This window comes from Manis pentadactyla, chromosome 14, assembly GCF_030020395.1.
Source record: "Manis pentadactyla isolate mManPen7 chromosome 14, mManPen7.hap1, whole genome shotgun sequence".
NCBI classification, from domain to species: domain Eukaryota; kingdom Metazoa; phylum Chordata; class Mammalia; order Pholidota; family Manidae; genus Manis; species Manis pentadactyla.
Genome location: NC_080032.1, coordinates 65,199,350 through 65,219,101, shown reverse-complemented (window position 1 = coordinate 65,219,101; position 19,752 = coordinate 65,199,350). Strand labels below are relative to the sequence as shown.

Genomic DNA, 19,752 nt, shown 5'->3' with positions numbered 1-19,752 from the left:
GGAATGTGAACAGATACGATATGGGCCTCTTCCATGCATCGCCCACGCTTGTTCCCCTTCCACAGAGTGGATACAAATGACTGACACACCCTAACAGAGGAGGATTCACAGGATGCAATGAAGTCCCACTGATCAGCAGCACCAAGTAAGACTGTTATGTAAGTGAATAACAAAGTTATTTTGTTGTTGAGCATTATACATTCGAAAACTACCTATTAGATGAAAAAGGGGGTCTGAGAAGGAGGAGAGAGACAGGACATTTATAGAGAAGATCAACCAGGGAAAGGAATGACGAACACATGTATGAGGTTGAGGAAAGGACTAAAGTGCTCAAATAACAGTAAATATGTCTGGGCTGGTGCCTAAACTACATGTTAGGTAAACTGAGTCAGATTGTGGCAGTCCTTGTATGGTAAGAACCGTGGTGTTTTTAACTCTGGGTCAACCATTCTTGTGACATACTGACCACCAAGTGGTATGCCAGTTATGATAGAAGTCAAGTAACTAATAAAGAGGCAAAAAAAAGTATGGTTGGTTAATGAACAAAGACATTAATTCTCTCTAAGGGAAGTGTGTAAGAACAAGAGGTGGTCTCTGCTCTACAAACTAATCCAAGAACCCTGGCTAAGGAAGCAGCTTTCCTTACTGCAAACAGGGCTAAGGTAACCTCATTTGGCTCCGTTTCCAGCTCAAGAGCAGAGAAAGCATTTTCCTCTTAGCCAGTGACATGGATTTAGCAGCATCATTTCTCTGGTTAAGTCAAACAGCTACTACTTGCTGCAGAGGAAATTAAGAAACACAGCCTCTTCAGAGCCGTGTGCCCAAGAGGAAAAGCAGCACAGATTTGGGGAGACAGCCAAGAGTCCTTGTCACATGTGCTCCTTAAAATGCATGTTCTTGGGTTTTGCCCCACATCAATTGGATCAAAATTATAGAGATGATACCAGGGAATCTTCATTCTTTTTCCTATGAAAGTTGATCCATTGAATGCCACAATGGAAGTTTATGGAGAGCCAACGGAGACTTTTATACAAAGAAGGGACAAGCTGAAACATTATGTTTAAGGTAAATATGATGAAATGTGGAGCATGGTAAGGAACAGGGACAATAAACAGATTTTGTTAAGCAATTATAATTATACAGGCAAACAGTAAAATACTTCAGGACTACAAAATATCATGTGGTTAAGAGAGGTAGACAGAGGGGAAAAGCAAAAACCCATAGGGCTTGGTAAATAAGTGCATGAGGTAGGTGAAATGATGGGGATTTGTTTGCTGATGTGGAAGAGAGATGAAAATTAGTTAACTTGGTAGTAGAAGAGTAATTTGGTGGGGGTGGTGCATGAAACTAGGGCAGAAAAAAGTAAATCTTTAGCAATTCCTTCCTGACACATCCATCCAGGAACCCACATTCCAGGGTAGGATGGGGGAGAAGCACAACAGTTTTACAAGAAATGATGTGATCTAGACAAAACACTTTAGAATGCTGAGGTGATTTAGCTGTGAAATCATTCTGGACAGAGAGCAAGAAAGAGCTCACTGTGGTCCTGGACTCAGTGCCTGCCTATTCTGATGAAAGCCATGAGCATCTCTTCATCTGTGAGAGTGGAACCACATACTGCCTTGAGGAAAGAGAGCACAGGTCACTTACCTAAGGCTTCACCTGGGCAACCAAAGCGTGCTTGGGATTTTGATTCACTAAAGAAAGTGGATGAATGAGGAAAGAAGTTCAGGAAAGAATGCCTTATAACACAGCATTTTTCTGTGAGTATCAAAGTATTTATTATTAACTTCATTTCAGTACCAACAGATAATGAGGGTCTCAGAAATGCTCTCCCCTCTAAGACATGATGTCATGAGGGATTTCGCATATGTTCAGCTACTCTGGGCAGACTTCCTGGGTTTGCCGTCCTGCCCCCTTCATTGTGAATGAGTGATCTTCTCTCATCCCACTTTCCTCCCCTCTCAGAGCTTCTCTTCCAGGGAACTGAAGAGGGCAGCCTGAAAGAGAAAGAGCACTTACGGGCTGTCACTTAATGCAGCAAAATGAAGTACACTTATTAGGCAGAAAACACTGTAAAAACTTGGGTTGCAAATATTCCAGAGCATCAGCAAGTATGTCAGAACATTTATATTAGGACAGAATCATGTGGCTCACAGGCCACAGTGTGGTAACTACTTATCACAGAAGATTATTGCCAGATAACAACCGTATACAGAACTATCTCCCTGTCTACATAATCAGCAAGGACAGGAGAGTGAACACTAGAACATTTTCTTTGCAAAATGTAATAGAATAAATTTCTCAGGGAGTGGAAGGTAGGAAAACACCCCTTCAGATCCCTCATTCCTGAATGACAGCCATTGTCTTCCTCTGTGGTCCTGTCTGATTTGCCAAAATTTCCAGGTGGATAATCCCGACCTTATTAATTTATCCCAAATACGGTTGATTACTTGAGCTCTAAGATTAAAAGTCCCAAAACCCAGCAATTCTCATCTTACCCACATAGCTCAGAGGAAAAGAGAGTTTTCTAATCTGTAATTGGAAAGATTAGGGCTTGTATTTTCTGTGGTTCCTTCTAGCTGTAACTCTACATATCTACAATAAAATTTGCAATAATTCTCTCCTCACATCTGATATCTAACTCATTGACACCATGTATTTATCAGGAAAGTCAATCTAAATGACAGGGGTCCATGATCCCCATAAGTCCAACATACCACAAGCATACCAATATTTTAGCATCTAAATTGATTCTCCAGACTTCACTGCACCCAGAGTCAGCACACACACACACACACACACACACACAAAACATGACCCTCTGAGGAACTAGTGTTCAAACTTGAGAACTATGGCCACAGCAGTGCCCTGCCTGCATCAGTCCGAGAACCGGGGCGGGCAGGCGGGAGAACCACAGAACCCAAGACATACCCAACCCCCGTGTGGACACAGAAATGGCAGAAATGCTTTAGAAAGGGCCAAGCTGATGTATGAGAGACACAGCAGCCCACTCAGATTTCCTTTCTGAGGAAAGGCCAGCTGTCCTAACCACACTTCTCCTTGGTCGCCTAGAAGAAGCCCGAGATAATAAGCCTGTGTCTGTCTATCCCTCCATGAGGGAGGCACCCTGCACTCACGTCTGCCCTAGGAAAGGTTTCACACAAAGCCACCACCTGGGGCACTGTTGCTCTGACCTTGGGCTCTCAGGGCAAGCAAGGGTCATGAATTGGAGAAGTGGAGACATTTGCACAAATGACTGAGAGTTGCAGTGACTTCATGTGAAATTTGGGGCAATTCACTTAACAATTCCAACTACAGAAATTAATTATATACTTGCATTATAAATTATATATCCTCATCATTTAATGGCAGGGTTGGGTTAGACATTCTGGTTGTTTACAATTAAAACCATTTTATACCTTGGTTATGTTGGGGATGGGACAAATGCAAATATACGTTACCATTCTTCCCTTGACTGAATAAGCAAAAAATTTCTCACATCCAAATATTTATTCAGTCAAAATTTATTTTCCACCTGTTTTACCTACCTTAAAGCAACACAACAACCTTTAACATACAGGCATTTAAATTTTGTGTGAGGCGTGCTGGTCAGTGAGTCTGTAAAACACTGTACATAATGTTCATATTGGGGAGTGATATGGTGGACACAGAACCCAGGAATCCAGTGTGTTCTCTCCCTGTAACATCATGAGCACTCATAGAACAGCACAAAGGAGGGAGGAGCTGATGGGGCATGTCTCCTCACATACACAGCCTATAGGAGTTAAGATCAACAAATGGTCTCCACGAAACTGGATTTTCAATGTTTCTCTGAAAGTCTCACTCTACAGATGACACAATCCTTTTATCCTCATTCCAATTTTAAAATCAAGTGTATATCCTCTGTTGTAAAAAGATTCAAAACACCTTTCCTTTCACTCTCTACCATGTAACATGGAAATTCAACACTGAATCAGTTGAAAGGAACCTTTAATAGAAAGAGAAACATCACAGAATCAACATAAAGGAGAAATGTTTCTATCCACGGGAGTTAATGAGAGCTCAGAATGAAAATTCAACTTAATAAATGTTCTCCCCAGAGAAAAGGCTCAGAGGTGTAGGGCTTAGTTGAGAGGACAGGGAGGTTATATGCAGAACAGAGGGGCCTTCCTCACTGAGCCCACGTTTGTGCAAGATGTCTCCAACTATCTATTGCATGGATTGGAACAGACTAGAGCGCCAGACTAAGGGCAGAAAATCCCAGACATGCAAGGCAAAGAATACTCACCTGGCTTCCCAGATGGCCCATCTTTATAGTATTAGCACCTTTATCCTTATACATAATGTTACACGGGGAATATCTGTAACTGAGCAAGACTAAGACAAAGTTCCCTGAGTCAGAAATAAGTGTCTGGGAACTCTCACAGATCCCCAAGTTCTGTTGTGTTTCCATACCCTGATGTTAACCTAAGCTTAGTCAGGGCCCCAGATACTTCCTTCGACTCCACATATTTACCAGGAATGGACTTCCCAGCCCAGCCCTGACCTCTGTACCTCAGGTATTTCTATCATACATCAAAGTATGATTTCTGAGAATTGTTAGCCAGGGTCATTGAAAGGTTTTAATCCCAGAGAAGAGGAATTGTTTGCCTAGATCACTTACTAAGGAATGTATTTTCAAGTATTTATATTTCAGTGAATCCATTCCCCTCCTTCAGTATAGGCATTTTTTAGGCTTCAAACTGATACTTACATTTCTTGATGTGTTCATCCACCTCACTTAAGAAGGGGAAAAATGGAACAGATGGTCATTGCAAGTAGGACATATAGCCAGAAGGCCACATTCAGGTGTACACCGGTATCTGACAGAAAGTCACATATGAAGATGTGTGTGAGGATAAAGGAATTCTCTGTCCCAGCTCTGTCACCTTTCATGTGATCAGGATGATGAAGTCACAGTTTGAGGGACAATGGGGTGGGGGTGATGGATGTCTCAGCACGGATTGGCCAAGCTGTAGCCTCTCTATAACATAAATGAAACATGGGATAAAATTAGATACCTTCAGTTCTATAAAAACCTCAGTGGACCCCAAAATGTTACCGTATCTAAACTTGACTAGAAAGAGGGAAGAACTCATAAACAAATACTCAGATGACAATTTCTGCACTGGAATCGAATCTACATATAAAGGAATAATAGCCTGTTCCTTTAGCCTTCAAGCCAGCTTTATTTATTTATTTAAATTTCTCCATTATTATTTTATTATTATTAAAGTACCATTAATATATAATCTTTTGTTGGTTTCCAATATACATTACAGTGGCTCAACACTCCCCATGATAAATGTATATTGTGATTGTGAATTATTGTGCCCCTTTATTTAGAGGAAAAGATATCTAAGTCAGAGAATGAGTGAAGATTGAATTTTCCTGAAGACAAAATCCAGATGTAGGAAGAATTAATATTGTCAAAATGGCTGTCCTGCCTGAAGCAATCTACAGATTCAGTGCAATCTCTATCAAAATGCCAACAACATTCTTCAACGAACTAGAAAAAATAGGTCTAAAATTCATATGGAACCACAAAAGACCCCGAACAGCCAAAGCAATCCTGAGAAGGAAAGACAAAGCTGGAGGGATTAAACTCCCTAACTTAAAGCTCTACTACAAAGCCACAGTAATCAAAACAATTTGGTATTGGCACAAGAACAGACCCATAGATCAGTGGAATAGAATAGAGAGCCCAGATATAAACCCAAGCATATATGGTCAATTAATACACGATAAAGGAGCCATGGATATACAGTGGGGAAATGACAGCCTATTCAACAGCTGGTGTTGGCAAAACTGGACAGCTACATGTAAGGGAATGAAACTGAATCATTGTCTAACCCCATACACGAAAGTAAACTCAAAACGGATCAAAGACCTGAATGTAATTCATGAAACCATGAAATTCTTAGAAGCAAACATAGGCAAAAATCTCTTGAATATAAACATGAGCAACTTTTTCCTGAACACAAGTCCTTGGGCAAGGGAAACAAAAGCAAAAATGAACAAATGAGACTACATCAAGCTAAAAAGCTTCTGTACAGCAAAGGACACCATCAGCAGAACAAAAAGGCACCTACATTACTGGAGAATATATTTGTAAATGACTTATCTGATAAGGGGTTGTTAATATCCACAATATATAAAGAACTCCCATGCCTCAACACCCAAAAAGCAAATAACCCAATTAAAAGATGGGCTGAGGATATGAGCAGACAATTCTCCAGAGCAGAAATTCAAATAGCCGACAGGCACATGAAAAGATGCTACACATCACTAATTATCAGGGAAATGTAAATTAAAGCCACAGTGTGATATCACCTTACACCAGTTAGGATGGCCAACATAGAAAAGACTAGGAACAACAAATGCTGGCGAGGATGTGGAGAAAGGGGAACCCTCCTGCACTGCTGGTGGGGATGTAAATTAGTTCAACCATTGTGGAAAGCAATGTGGAGGTTCCTCAAAAAAATAAAAATTGAAATACCATTTGACCATGGAATTCCACTCCTAGAAATTTACCCAAAGAAAACAACTTGTCAGATTCAAAAAGGCATATACATCCCTATGTTAATCCCAGCACTATTTACAATAGCCAAGATATGGAAGCAACCTGTGTCCATCATTAGATGAATGGATAAAGAAGAGGTGGTACATATACACAATGCAATACTATTCAGCCATAAGAAAGAAGCAAATCCCACCATTTGCAACAACATGGATGGAGCTAGAGGGTATTATGCTCAGTGAAATAAGCCAGACAGAGAAAGACAAGTATCAAATGATTTCCCTCATTTGTGGAGTATAACAACAAAGCAAAACTGAAGGAACAAAGCAGTAGCAGACTCACAGACTCCAAGAGACTAGCAGTTACCAAAAGGAAGAGGTTAGGGACGATGGGTAGGGAAGGGGATCAAGGGGCATTAAAAGTGTCACTCACAATATAGGTAGGTCACCAGGAAGGCAGTACAGCACAGAGAAGAAAGGAATGACTGTAGCATCTTACTACACTGATGGACAGTGACTGCAATGGGATGGGGGGGACTTGATAATGTGGGTGAATGTTGAAACCACAGTGCCATTTATGTGAAACCATCATAAGATGATACTTTAATAAAAAAGTTTCACTATTTGCAAAAAGAAAAGTACAGCCTTGCTCACAAATGCAATTTCCTTTGAAGCAGTATCTCCTATTTCCTAATCTACCACAGAAACCCACCTAACATTTAACAGAAAATTCAGATCAATCCATTCTCCACTGCTCAACAGAGCACCTGACAACAGATGTTGCCTCCTGCTTCATCACTTTCCTCAGAGATTCCCGACCCACTGCCCCAGGGAGTGCTGCCCCATCACACACACACACACCCCTGGGGAACACAGCGACCTCCATGTCTGGTCAAACTCAACCTGCTCTAAGGGAACCAGTGCAGCCCTGCTGACCAGATGCCAGTGTGACTCCATCATCTTTGCCAGCTTGCAACACTTGGTCCACACCATCTTCAGGGACCCTCATGCTTAATCTCCACCTGCCATGAGCGTGTGTTACCTCTCAAGGTTCACAAACACAAGCACCTCAAGGTCCACAGCAGTGTTGTCTCCTGTTTCACACCCAAAACAACAAAGAGAAATCACAGACACCACAACACTGCCTAACAAACAGTGTGCCCAGTACTAGCTAGGACAAGAAATAGGAAGCATCAGTACTGCCCTGTGAGGGCTGCTCCTCCAACTGAGGAAATAAAGCCCCCGGAAGAAAAGGCAAAAGGTCATGATGGGCTGCCATAACGGGGGAATCCTTCAGGGAGCATTAGAGAGGAAGAATAGCAGTTAAGCAAATGGAACAAAAAGGAAATGATGACCTGAGAGTCAAAGTGACTTCCTGATTTCATGGGATGGAAACAGGGAACCAAGATGTCTGTGCAGTTTAATTGGCTTTATTTTGAGGGCATTCTCAGAAACAAAAATTTACAACCTAAATTTTAAGAATATTTATTGAGATTAAAATTCATGTTTGGAAGCTGAAATGAAACATAGTTGATTGTTTTTCTTACTGTTACTAATAATCACTAGAAAAACAATATCAACTAAGTTTTTGTTTTTTTTCATTTCAAATACTTTCCACAGAAAGACCTTGATTGCTTATGGGCAGCTGTTTTAGGCCTCAAGATGCTCTATGTCTCCAGCACATTTTTTTTCCTCCAAAAAGCTCTTCCCTCCTTATGCAGAGCTGTGTTCATTATTTTTATTCTTTTTCATATAAAGTCTGTTTATGACCCCTTGTACAGATAAACATCAGGAAAAAATACCGCTTCAATAATTATGAGTGAGGTATTTAAATATATATTTGAGTATTTGCTTTTATATTTAAAACAATGTTTGAAACTCTATGATTAATTTAATGAACCAAAATATTATATAAATAATTAAAGGAGACAAATGTGGAGTTGTTGACATTTAAATGATATATGAAGATCATATGGAGAGACAGTAATAGTTCAATGGAACCATATTTTTATTTGATATATAAACAGTATTTTATCAAGGGAGTGGCAATTGAGGGGTTTCTGGAAGTTTCATTCCATGGCATCTTTAGATTTGTGGTTACCATAAAGTTCATAATTTCCTAAATAAAAAACAGTCTATATTAAGTTGATGGTCAGTCTATTTCAAACACAATCTAAAAGTACTTCTTTTTTATTCTTCTTCCTCTTTATGTATAATATATCATAATCTGTATCTCTTGTGTATCCCTTGACTGATTTTGTCTGTAGTTGATTTTACTTCTTTTAATTTCATACTTGCTTATTAAGTAATTGGTCTGCTACTTTTACTGTAGGTTCATTTTCCCTAGTGAAAAATATTTAGGCTTAAGAATATTTCTATCTACAAGAGTCTCTTTAACATACCCTGTAAGGCTACTTTAGTGGTGGTGAATTCTTTAAACCTTCATTTATCTGGGAAACTTCAATCTCTTTTCAATTCTGAATGGTAACCTTACTGGGTAGCAGATTCTTGGTTGTAGGTACTTCCCTTCCAATATTTTGAATATGTTATGCCACACCCTTCTAGCCTGTCAAGTTTCTGCTGAGAAATCTGCTGATAGCTTTGTGGAGTTTTCCTTATAGGTAATGCTCTGCCTGTCTCTTGCTGCCTTTCAGATTCTTTCTTTATTTTTAATCTTTGCCATTTTAATTACTATATGTGTTGGCATTGTCTTCATGGGGTTCCTTTTGTTAGGGGCTCTCTGTGTTTCCAGAACCTGGGTATCTATTTCCCTCCCCAGATTGGGGAAGTTTTCAGAAGTTATTTATTTATTTTTTTGGTCTTTTAATTTTTTATTAAGCTATGATTGATATACACTCTTATGAAAGTTTCACATGAAAAAACAACATGGTTACTACATTTACCCATATTATCAAGTCCCCGTCCATACCCCAATGCAGTCACTGTCCATCAGTGCAGCAAGTTGCCAGAGATCCACTACGTCCCTTCTCTGTGAAACACTATTCTCCCCATGATCCCCCACACCATATGTACTAAATATAATACCTCTCAGTCCCCTTCTCCCTCTCTCCCCACCCGCCCTCCCACACCCCTCCCCTTTGGTAACCACTAGTTCATTCTTGGAGTCTGTGAGTCTGCTGCCATTTTGTTCCTTCAGTTTTGCTTCATTGTTATACTCCACAAATGAGGGAAATCATTTGGCATTTGTCTTTCTCCACCTGGCTTATTTCACTGAGCATAATGTCCTCCAGCTCCATCCATGTTGTGGCAAATGGTAGGATTTGTTTCTTTCTTATGGCTGAATAGTATTCCATTGTATATATGTAGCACATCTTCTTTATCCATTCATCTACTGGTGGACACTTAGGTTGCTTCCATATCTTGGCTATTGTAAAAAGTGCTGTGATAAACATAGGGGTGCATATGTCTTTTTGAATCTGAGAAGTTGTATTCTTTGGGTAAATTCCAAGGAGTGGGATTCCAGGCTCAAATGGTATTTCTATTTTTAGTTTTTTGAGGAACCTCCATATTGCTTTCCAAATGGTTGAACTAGCTTACATTCCCACCAGCAGTGTAGGAGGGTTCCCCTTTCTTCACATCCTCACCAGCATTTGTTGTTCTCAGTCTTTTTGTTGCTGGCCATCCTTACTAGTGTGAGGTGATAGCTCATTGTGGTTTTAATTTGCATTTTCCTCAGCAGTTACTTCTTTAAAGAAACTTTCTGTTCCTCTTATCCTTCTGGGGCCCTGATTATGCAAATATTGTTTCACTTGGAGTTGTTGCACATCTCTCTTAGGATCCTCTCATTTTTAGAAATCTTTTTTTCTCTCTGTTCCTCAGCTTCACTGATTTCCTGTTCTCTATATTCTATCTCACTGATTCTTTCCTCTACTTCCAGCAATCAATGATTCAATCCCTCTATTGTATTTTTCATTTCAGTTTGTAATGGGTCAGGGGGGAAATCTTTCTCCCAGGCCAAGGCAAGTTACCTTTGAAACCAAAATCAGTCTAAGGGAGAAGTAAAGTTGGAGAAACCCATTTATTGCTTTTAAGCAGTCATCCACTTCTGTTTGTCCATGTTTCTTACCACCTGGCTGCAAAAAGGGACCGGACCAAACCCCTCTGATCCAGATATACCCTCGATCCCCTCACCCTTGTAATCACTTATTGATATGGAGATGCACTAAAGCCAGGTTAAGAGATTCTGGAAGTATTGAAATTTTACCCACAGCCTACCTCTCCAGAATTCTCACCTCACAATCTCCTTGCTCCACATCTTCCACAGTGGACCCCATGTGAGAAAACTGGAGCACTGTAACCAGAATAATAACATACAATAAAAACAGCAAAAAAGTCATGATAATCCTAAAACCAGAGGATTCATCTAGGTTCAAAGTCCTATGCAGATTAAGTCCATAGCCTGCCTGTTCCACAGCAGGCCACTTGCTGAACAGGTAGGGAGTTCAGTGAACACATGATGCAGCAGCTACAGCCAGGGGGCGGGTCCAGGCCACAGGGACTGCAGAAGAATATAACCTTAAGGGTGATAAGATACATGTTTTAACAACACCAGCATAGGCAAATCTTGTCCTTCAGGTAGGATGCATGCAAGAGAGTGGTCCTGTGAGAGGACAGTGGAAGGAATGGGATCTCTTCCTGCTCTAGTATACCAGACTTCCACTCCCTCCCTGTGGGAGTTACATATAGGTCAATATATAGGGCTATGGGAGGTACATGTACTGACCATAAAGGTAAAACAAAACTTCCCTGTAAGATGCTCTTACCTCCTGGCCATTCTGGGTATAATACCATGATCTTTGGGGGCCACTCTGCTATTACTCCAGAAACACACAGGAGGTCATCTTCCAGGCCTTTTCTGCAAAGTGCCAGAAGTGCCAGCCATCGCTAGTCCATGTGTCAAAATGCCCAGGGCCATGGCCATTCAACAGTGTCTCCAGGGTTTAATGCAGCAGGGGCTGCCAGCAGGATGTTACTCGGCTGGCCATATCCTGGCTTCAGTAACATCTCTTTGGTTTGCACATATATAAGAGAGGCAGCAATGTGTGTTAGCATGTCCACAGGGCTCAAGGCTCCTTTTTGGGACATCTGATTCAAATGCCGTAGCACTGTCCATAAGCGAACTGACCAGCCGCATAGACTATTGATGTCCGACTTCAGGTCAGATTTCAACAAACCATTGTATCTCTCTGTCATGCCTTCCCCAGTAGGGTTATATGGTAAATGAAACTTCCAATTTACTCCTAATTGCTGCACCCATTCTTGTAATGCATGTCCAGTAAAGTGGGTTCCTTGATCACCCTCAATCACCTGTGGCTGGCCATAGGCTGCAAAGAGATGTTCTAGGCCCATTTTGGGGTTTTCTGATCTGCACAACATGCAGGAAAAGCAAGCAACAGTCCAGTAGCTGTGTCCACACAAGTCATGGCATACCGATATCCTTCTGATATGGGCAGAGGCCTGATGTAGTGTATCTGCCACCTGACAAGGGATATCGGCCCCCTAACTATTGTTCCATGTTGGTGTGGGACTCGGTATAAGTTCCTCTTAGAGCACACAAGGCACTCCTTCTGGGCTCTGCTGACTTCTTCAAAGGTCAATGGCAAGCCCCACTGACAGGCTACAGCTCACATTGGCTTTTGCCCCGCGTGCAACAAACGCTGGTGAAGCCATTGGGCCACATCAGAAGCAGACTTTCCTTCTAGCCACTGAACCTGGGGCAGTGTGTCTGCTTCGTCATTCCCTGGGGATGCCAAAGGCAAATGACCAGTCAAATGATATATGGTAACAGTCTTAGTGTGACCAGAAGCCCATAGGTTTTGCCACAACTGTTGTTCCCAAAGGGGCTGGTATCCAACCATCTAGTTGGCATGGCACCATGTTGGTAGCCACAGGGTCAAGCCCTGATAGATGGCCCAGCTGTCAGTGCAGACAACTAGAGGGGAGGGCTCCTGGGTGATCAGAGCTATACTGCCCGCAACTCAGCCCATTGGCTGTTCTTCCCTTCTCCATCCTCCATCCATATTGTCTGTCTTAGCATGGAAAGCCACAGCGCTCTACCTCTGGGATTACCCATGACTTGAGCCATCTGTATACCAAGCATATTCAGGTATAGGGGCTTCTCCTTCCTGATAGGGACTCTTGGCTACCAGTGGCTCAAAAGCAAATTCTTCCTGCTTTCCAATGGTATACCTCACTGGCCCCAGTAAGCGTTGCAGTTCTCCACTTAAGGGGCTAGTAGAGAGAGCACTACATTGCTGCAAATACACACCCCATTTGGCCAGTGCAGGCATCTGTGCCACGCCACTACATGGCCTTTGGGTCCAGTCTCGCACACATCCCATGATGAGGGAGGTGGTTATTACCTTGGTTGGAGCTGTTCCAGTGATGGGCTCCGTAGCCAGCAAGGCGTGGTACACAGCAGCCAGTTGCATCTCTATCAAGGTGTACCAGACCTCTGCTCCTTTCCATAGTTGTGACCAGAATCCAATAGGTTGGCTTGTCCATTCAAACCGCTGCCAAAGGTCCCATCCGTAACCATCTTTGGTTACATGAACATCTAGCTCACAGGGCCTTAGTGAGTCCATTACACTCAGTGCGGACGGCCTTGACTGTCTGCTTGGCAGCAGTAAAAGCTGCTACACATGTTTCATCCCAGTCCCACCTGATGCCCTTTATACCAACTGGTATAAGGGCTTCAGAATTTGTGCCAACTGTGGGATAAACACTCTCCAGTAACCCAAAAGACCCCAAAACTCTTGTAATACTGCCACAGTGGTAGGGGGAGGGAAAGCCTGGACCTTGCTTATGACTGCTTCTGGGATAACTTCTATTTTTACCTGACCAGACAACCCACAAGAACTTTACTGACAAACCAGTTCCCTGAGCCTTGGTGCTGTTAACAGCCCATCCTTTCTCCTGAAGATGTTGCAGCAGTCTAGGAACTTCCCCTTCTAAATCTGCAAGAGAATCAGATGTGAGCATAATATCATCAGCATGGAGATACAGCAGCACCGTTTACATTTTCTTCCATGTGGCGAAGTCCTGGGCTCCAAGTATGTGGCAAATGGTGGGGCTGTGGAGGTATCCCTGTGGGAGGACAGTGAATGCCCACTGCCGGCCTTCCCACATGAAGTCAAACTTCCTGACTTCCTTGTGCTATGCCAATAGAGAAGAAAGCATTAGCAAGGTCCACAATATAATGATACATCCCTAGTTCATAAATGAGGATGGGCATAAGGGCTGCTGTAGAGGGGACAGCAGCATGCAAAGGGGGTGTGACTTTATTCAATTCCCAGTAATACATAGTCATATGCCAGGAGCCATCTGGCTTTTTAACTGTTCACACCGGGGAATTAAAAGGACTATGAATGGGCTTTATGATGCCCACCTTCTCCAACTGCTATAGAGTTTCTTCAATTTACTTGTGTTCCCCAGGAAATTTACACTGCTTAGTGTTTTTCACCCACTGAGGTACAGGAAGAGCTACAGGTGGGTGCTTAGCATGTCCCCTCAGAACTGCCTTTACCACTTGTACCCTTGGTCTGAACTCAGCTGCAGTGGTCTGTAACCACAGGTCCTGCAATATCTACCCCTGAAATATATTCAGGGATGGGAGAAATATACATGATATATCCTTTGGGGAAATTCCCTATCCCCAGTGGGATTTGGGCTTTTTTCACTCTAATTGCCTTACCCCCACAGCCATCTATCACAGCAGGGATCCCAGGAAAATGTTCATGGTTGCCATAAATCAGAAAACATTCAGCTCCTGTGTCCATCAGTGCCAGGGCACGTACTTTCATAGGGGACTAATGAGTTGCTCATTCTACGTGTCGCCTCTGGTCCCCACCACATCCCCCATGGTGGGGGCCTCTACTCCCCCTCAGCCATACCACAATAATCATCCTCCTGTGTGGCTAGGGCCTGGGTGTATCCTGAGTACCATCTCCCAGGAAGTCTTGCAGGGACATATGGGGCTTTCCTTCCAGCTTCCATGTCCTGGTTCTCAGTGGCTGTAACTGCTGTTCTGTCATTAGCTGGTGCCACAGTTCTAATAAGTTCCCATTGGGTTGCCCATCAAGTGTTTCTTTCACTGTCCCCTTTCTCACAGGGTCACCAAGCTCAGGTTGTCATGAAATAGCTCCAATTTCCCTCCATTGTGGTGTCATGCTGCATTTCCTATCAGCTTAAGGAGACCGAAACTAAGAAATCTCAATTCATAGACCACAGTAATTCTCAGATTTGGTTCAATGTTTTTAACTCTATTTAATATTGAACCCAAGGAATTATTCACTGGGTCCATCAATATTTATTTAAATATTTAAATATTTCATGTGCTAAACAATATTTTGAGAGCTGTAAGTGCTGTATAATTGAACAAAATAGATAAATGATGAGAAGAGGATGAAGAGCAAATACAGGCAAAATTTTCCCCATGAATTATTTGGTTTATGATGTTTCATTTCTTGAGTAATGGTTCCCTCTTGTGGCAGTAGATTTCTGCCAATTCACTACTTTTCAATGCTTCTGAAATTCAGTCAAGACTGTGAAATGCTATGACATATTTTTATGTTAACACTAAATTATAACATAGAAATTCACATTAAGTAAATTTTCATCTCACTCTGTATTATAAGACATAGATTTTTGTGAAAAAATTTTAGCTTTTTTTTCTTTTGGGAAGTAGCATTATTAATTTGGTAGTAGAACATCTGTGTGCATGCAGACATGTGTATGTGTGTGTCAGTGTGTACACAGTAGATTCCCATTATTCATGATACCTATATTGTACAAATTCACTGAAAACCCTGAACTGTGAGTACTGAACCACTGCTCTTAGAGAAAATAAGCTTTAGTTTCTGTGAGCCTTTGATCATGTTTTTATCAGCTGAACACTACATAATCTTTTAATGTGTTTTGTGCTAAAGGAAGGCTTATTTAATTGCATTGTTGATTCATTAACATTATAACATTCATGCTGCCTAAAACACCATAGCTAATGTCTGAATGAAATTATCTAACACACATACTAACACACAGACCAATTACCAGTAATGAAGTTGAATTGGTAATCAAAAAACTACCTAAGAAAAAAAACCCTTTATCAAATGGCTTCACCACTGAATTCTGTCAAACATTTAGAGAAGACCTAATACCCATTCTCCTTAAAGTTTTCCAAAAAGTAGAATAGGAAAGAATACTTCCAAACTCATTCTAAGAGGCCTGCATCACTCTAATACACAAAAAAGAAAATTACAGACCAATATCCCTGATAAACATAGATGTAAAAATACTCAACAAAATATTAGCAAATCAAATTTAAAAATACATTAAAAAGATCATCCATCATGACCAAGTAGGATTTATTCCAGGGATGCAAGGATGGTACAATATTTGAAAATCCATCAACATCAAACACCACATCAATAAAAAGGACAAAAATCACACGATCATCTCAATAGATGCTGAAAAAGCATTCAACAAAATTCAACATCCACTCATGATAAAAACTCTCAACAAATGGGTATAGAGGGCAAGTACCTCAACATAATATGGCCATATATGACAAACCCGTAGCCAATATCATATTTAACAGAGAAAAGCTGAAAGCTTTTCCTTCAAGATCAGGAACAAGACAAGGATGCCCACTCTCCACTTTTATTCAACATAGTACTGGAGGTCCTAGCCATGGCAATCAAACAACACAAAGAAATAAAAGGCACCCAGATTGGTAAGGAAGAAGTTAAACTGTCATTGTTTGCAGCTGACATGATATTGTACATAAAAAACCTTAAAAGCATCCACTCTCAAACTACTAGAACTAATAACTGAATTCAGCAAAGTTGCAGGATACAAAATTAATACACAGAAATCTGTTGCATTCCTATGTACTAACGATGAACCAGCAGAAAGAGAAATCAGGAACACAACTCCATTTACAATTGCATCCAAAAGAATAAAATACCTAGGAATAAACCTAACCAAGGAGGTGAAAGACCTATACTCTGAAAACTACAAGACACATATGAGAGAAATTAAAGAAGATACCAATAAATGGAAATACATCCCATGCTCATGGATAGGAAGAATTAATATTGTCAAAATGGCCATCCTGCCTAAAGCAATCTACAGATTCAATGCAATCCCTATCAAAATAGCAGTAGCATTCTTCAATGAACTAGAACAAATAACTCTAAAATTCCTATGGAACCACAAAAGATGCTGAATAGCCAAAGTAATCCTGAGAAGGAAGAATAAAGCTGGGGAGATTATGTTCCCTGACTTCAAACTCTACGACAAAGTCACAGTAATCAAGACAATTTGGTACTAACAGAAGAACAGACCCATAAATCAATGCAACAGACTAGAGAGCCCAGATATAAACCCGAGCATACATATGGTCAATTAATATACGATAAAGGAGCCATGGATATACAGTGGGGAAATGACAGCCTCTACAACAACTGGTGTTGGCAAAACTGGACAGCTACATGTAAGAGAACAATGAAACTGGATTATTGTCTAACTCCATATACAAACGTGAACTCGAAATGGATCAAAGACCTGAATGTAAGTCATGAAACCATAAAACTCTTAGAAGAAAACATAGGCAAAAATCTCTTGAATATAAACATGAGCAACTTTTTCCTGAATGCATCTCCTCAGGCAAGGGAAACAAAATAAAAAATGAACAAATGGGACTACATCAAACTAAAAAACTTCTGTACAGCAAAGGACACCATCTGCAGAACAAAAAGGCATCCTACAATATGGGAGAATATATTTGTAAATTACATATCCAACAAGGGGTTAACATTAAAAATACATTAAGAACTCATGTGCCTTAATGCCCAAAAACTGAATAACCCTATTTAAAAAAATGGGTGGAGGTTATGAACAGACACTTCTTTAAAGAAGAAATTCAGTTGGCCAACAGGCACATGAAAAGATGCTCCATATCACTAATTATCAGAGAAATACAAATTAAAACCACAATGAGATATTACCTCACACCAGTAAGGATGGCCAACATCCAAAAGACTAGGAACAACAAATGCTGGCGAGGATGTGGAGAAAGGGGAACCCTTCTACACTGTTGGTGGGAATGTAAACTAGTTCAACCATTGTGGAAAGCAATATGGAGGTTCCTCAAAAAACTAAAAATAGAAATACCATTTGACCTGGGAAATCCACTCCTAGGAATTTACCCAAAGAAAACAAGTTCTCAGATTCATAAGACATATGCACCCTATGCTTATTGCAGCACTATTTACAATAGCCAAGTTATGGAAGCAACCTAAGTGTCCATCAATAGATGAATGGATAAAGAAGAGGTGTACATATACACAATGAAATACTATTCAGCCATAAGAAGAAAACAAATCCTACCATTTGCAACAGCGTGGATGGAGCTAGAGGGTATTATGCTCAGTGATGTAAGCCAGGTGGAGAAAGACAAGAACCGAATAATTGCCCTCATTTGTGGGGTGTAACAACGAAGCAGAACTGAAGGAACAAAACAGCAGCAGACTCACAGAACCCAAGAAGGGACTAGCAGTTACCAGAGGGGAGGGGTGTGGGAGGACGGGTGGAGAGGAGGGAGAAGTGGATTGAGGGGTATTATGATTAGTACACATGGTGTCGGGGGATTCACAGGGAAGACAGTGTAGTACAGAGAAGACAAATAGGGACTCTGTGGCATCTTGTACACTGATGGACAGTGACTTTAGTGGGGTATGGAGGGTACTTGATAATATGGGTGAATGTAATAACTATAATGTTTTTTCATGTGAAACCTTCATAAGAGTGTATAGCAATGATACCTTATTTTAAAAAATTGCATAGAACTAAATACACACAAACTGCAGAAATGTAAGATTATTTCTTACAATTGTATGTGAATCTACAATTATTATGTAATAAATGTTAAATTAAAAAATACATATACATAGGATAAGGATAAAGAAGATAAGAATTATACAAAGGAAATACATTATCAACAGAAGATAGTTTTGTATGCAGAAAGTCTAAAAGTATTCATAGACAAACTATTACAAGTAAAAGTAAGTTTAGGAAGATCACTGGATGCAAAGCAAATATATAAAATTAAATGTATAATGTATACATGAATCAAATTCATGTATAATGATGAAGCATGGATCTCAGTGGAGCCTTCCTCAACAAAACAATAATTTAAGGAGTTCCCATAATAGAATGATCCATTATTCCTTTGTCCAAAAATTACTTCAAAGACACAGGGCAGTCTGTAAAGTGGGTGAACTTTTTCCATTTTTCTTTTATTTCAGTCTTTCTCATCTACTCTTCAAGATGCCCAGTTAGTTTGTGATGTCCTGACTTCTGCTTTCATGAGGGAAATGGATAATCTTTACCTTAAAGATATTTATCTAGCTTTCTAATAGTGGAGTTTTAGTTATTTGGCCACTGAGAACGGATAATGTTTACGTGGAGTTCCACTTACACTGAAGTAAGCACTAACCTAGTCATTTGGACTTGAACTTCACTTTTACAATTGTACATTTTTGTTGCTGTGAAATTTTTATTTTAATGAGTTCATATCCAGTAATAATGCTTAAACAGGGTTCTCTTTGGGCCTGGCTTTGCCTAGAGAGTTTCTACTAGTTTTAGGTAGAAAATTAATGACCTCAACCAATAAGCTTTTCCTCAAATGTATATTTTGAGGGACTGGGAGAAGAAGGTGTGGAGAAAATGGTTCCTGCGGCCAGGATTCTCACCTGACCCTGGTCAGCTTGCTCACTGCACACCTGTGGGCAATCGGTTATTACTGACTCTATATAAAGAACCCCTCCCAGTGCTCTGGGAGAGCAGAGGCTGGAGTGGTGGCAGCGCCCAGGACAGAGACTGAAAGGCTGCAGGGATGGAGAGACCCAGAGGCAGAGACCGGCTTGCTGCATGCTAACTTGCTTTGAGTGGACGGAATTCTAGTGCTTGACCTGCTACCGTGTGACTAAAGTTGAGTATAAAACCTTTCACCCCAAAAATGTTCCATTGTTATTTTTCAGTCTCACTGAACTAAGAGTGACTGGCCTGGGTCTGAAACCCACTGGCAAGACAGAAGAGTTATCTCATGTAATAGTTTTGTTCTGGTTCAAAGAGAAAAAGAATTCTTTTTTGATGTCAATTTGCGCTTCC

At 40.8% G+C, this 19,752-nt stretch overlaps 1 long non-coding RNA gene across 1 annotated transcript in view; it reads left to right on the top strand.

The window, feature by feature from the left end:
* The window catches only part of LOC130680820 (uncharacterized), a 59,612-nt gene that overhangs the window by 7,355 nt on the left and 32,505 nt on the right, over positions 1-19,752 (top strand). The window contains exon 4 of the long non-coding RNA XR_008993868.1: positions 66-145. This is a non-coding gene — a long non-coding RNA (uncharacterized LOC130680820). The remainder of the gene's footprint in view (positions 1-65; positions 146-19,752) is intronic.